The 3,023-nt window shown below is 52.7% G+C and overlaps 1 pseudogene; it reads right to left on the bottom strand.

Annotated features, from left to right (window-relative positions):
• Positions 1–1,241: 1,241 nt before the first annotated feature.
• LOC131835194 (5'-AMP-activated protein kinase subunit gamma-1-like) lies at positions 1,242–2,216 on the bottom strand (annotated as a pseudogene).
• Positions 2,217–3,023: the final 807 nt, after the last annotated feature.

Below are 3,023 nucleotides of genomic sequence, written 5' to 3'. Positions count from 1 at the left end.
GAGAAGCACGAGGACACCTGGGCGTTCTGTTTCCCCGAGGAGAAGAGCGCGAAGGACTGCGGCTCCTTTGTGTCCCTTCTCCCCGGGCTGGGTTTTCTGTTTTTGCTCTTCCTCCTTTTTAAAGGGAAACCAAAGCCTGAGCTCCTTTGTGGTACTAGCGTGAAGATGCTTTTGTTTGGATAGATTTCGCTTTACTGAGGGGATTATGCAAAGTGGTTTTGTCTAGGGAGGAGCTGCGGTTTATAAATGGGAGGGCAGAATGTGTGTCTGGCTGGGCACTGGGAATGGTGGCTGGGGCTGGCATTGGGCATGGGGCTCTCAGCCTTGGCAAGTGTCCCCACCCCCAGCAAGGCTCGGAGGTAGGGGGCATGCAGGAGGCTCTGTCAGCTTGGACAAAGGAACCTTCCATCTCCGCCAAGACTGGGATCAGCATAAGACTCCAGACTCCTTTGACTGCAGACTCTGGGGGAGACGCATCTCCCCCAAGTAGCCAAGATGGATTTCCCACCTGCCTGGCACAAACCGGTGTAGATGCCGTTATCTTCATTTTAATTTAAAAGTTACAAAGTGATACTGATATTTCTTGCATATCCAAGTCTGCACGGTAAGAAATGGACTCCATGATGAAAATTTCAGGGACCATCTTTGCAAAAATCTGCAATTATCTTCTGCAGGTGCAATTCTGAAAGAGGGAGGGCTGGGTTAAAAGGGATGTGCATTTTTTTTTTTTTTTTTGAGGTCCCTGTCATTTTAATTAGGCTTGCCACGAAAAGCAATAGCCTCAGCTAATCGCGCTGCCCTCCTCCTCCGCACAACCCCCATCTCCCTTCATTTGCACATAGCACAGGGACCCAAAGACCCTCCTCCCCACAACCCTCCCAACTCCCATTATGGGAAGAAACGTCACTAAACGGACTCCGCCGCCTTCACAGGGCATGAGACGGGATGGATTGAAATATCTTCAGGGAGAGTTTTGTTGTGCTATTATCTTAGGGCGGAGTCAAGGAGAGAGAGAGAGGCGGAGGCTGGGTGAGGTCTGCGGATGTCTTAGAGATCAGAATTGCCCTCAGGGGCACCCTGCCCATCATTCGCCCAGAAAGGGGGCTCCAGCTAAGAAGGCAGGGGCTAGGATGGGCTAGGCTGTATGTGTTAAGATACGGACAGCTAAAAATCCATTCTCCCCAGCTCCCAAGCAGGGAACAGAGTCCCAATTCTCAAGGTTTCATCCGTGGTTCCTAGAACGTGGGGCAGGCAGTGAGGGGGGCATATCCCCTGGTGCTGCCTGACCCCTTCCCCAGCTTAGGGCTTCTCCCCTCCTGTGAGCACCAGGGCCTGCAGGATGTCAGACGGAGATACAATCCCTTTGACCACGTCATTCTCATCGACCGCGTCAAGTCGGTGAACCTCTGCTTCCACCAGTCTGTTGATGATGGTTCCAGAGTCTCATAGGGGCAGCACTTGAGGACTCCCTCAAAGTAATGTGACCAGGGCTTTGGTCACAGACACATCTAGGTTGTTGTAGGTCTTTTCTGCTGCCAGGTCTATCGCCTCAGATCCAGAGCAGATGTCCACCACACGCTCTTTCTCATCAGCTACTGGCAGTGCTGGGACTCGGTGTTGCGCAAAGATTCCCCCGAGCCCCGTAGACAGGGGTGGTGGTGCGGGCATAGGTGCTGATCTCTAGCTCTTCCAGAGACTTAGACGTGAACTCTGGCTTGGGGAACTCAGTGATAAACAAATTGAGGAACTTGAGGGTGCGCCTGTGGGTACGCGGGGCTTGTTTCCAGTTAATGCAGAGACAGCATCAAACGAGCTGGCATTCGGAGTGCGGACGAGTGGTTTGAAGGAGTCCTGTTAGGTACACCCGTCTCCAGGTTTCTGTTTTGTGTTCTTCTAGCTCATACAGCTGTACTGAGGCCGATTTATCGTAGCGACGCAGGCTCTTGATGGGCCCGGGGGCGGGCAGCGTGCCGACAAGACTCTGCTTCTCACTATCCCATGAAGGGGCAGCCCGTACTCCATTAGTCACCAAAGCAAAGAAAGCTTGCTTCGCCTGCAGGGAAGTCACAAGTAGAACCAATTTGGAGCTTGTGGGAATCAGGTCATAGCAGCCAGGAGACTTCATGGAGGAAGGACACACTGTTGTTGGATTCTGGGCTCTCTTGAGGATGCTCAGTTCCCACAGCTGGGGAGAGGTCTGAAGAGACTGTCTCCATTTCAAGAGGCGCTGGCTGGGTTTGCTTGCCGTAGGGAGCTCTCTCATAGTGGGGCGGGAGGGGCGGAGAGAAGGGATGTGCATTTTTAAAGGTCTTTTAAATCATCCTCCAGAAAGTGTTGACTTCGTGTCCACACCTGCCGGTGCAATCGGGCGTGCTCACTGTCCACACAGCAGCTTCCGGTCCCTCTCAGCCGTGGACTCCCGAAGCCTCCCTCCCGCCTTGGCCGTGGAGAAAGATTTCTTAATGAGACAGCGGTTCCGTTTTCTAGAAGGAACTCTCCGGAATCCTGTCTCAACTGCGAGAAACAAGCCTTACAGAAATGACTGGGTGACTCTTCCCATCCAATGAACCGCTTCCCATCCAAGCGGTTCGTAAGTCGCTACAAACATTCTGGATTCGCGGGGACGGAGGTCATTCAGTGCTTACAAAGTATGCCTTGGGGCTCGGGGCTTACATCTGTCCTGGAGGGGGACCCGAGTGGGGAGGGCTGCTAGAGCCTTTTGCCATCCGCAGTCCGTGGCCGCACCCTCTAGAAAACTTGACCTTGCGGGAAGCAAGTGTGCAGACCAGCGCCTTCTTTGGGAGCTGTATCACTTCTACTGCCCTTTCCCTGAAGCACTAGCATTATGGTGACTGTCAGAACTCTCTCTTTCTCTCTCTCTCTTTTTTAATGGAGTTTCTTTAGCAATTTATAATTCCCTTTAAAACTTGGAAGACCTCTGATTTCTTTATTGGCATTCAGTGCTATGTGTTAGCAGTCCCCCTCCCCTCGATTTTGGTGGCGGTTCCCTCGCTCCCCCACCC

Source organism: Mustela lutreola, chromosome 7, assembly GCF_030435805.1.
Source record: "Mustela lutreola isolate mMusLut2 chromosome 7, mMusLut2.pri, whole genome shotgun sequence".
Taxonomy (NCBI): domain Eukaryota; kingdom Metazoa; phylum Chordata; class Mammalia; order Carnivora; family Mustelidae; genus Mustela; species Mustela lutreola.
Note: the sequence above shows the minus strand (reverse complement) of the source record. Positions and strands in the feature narration are given on the sequence as shown.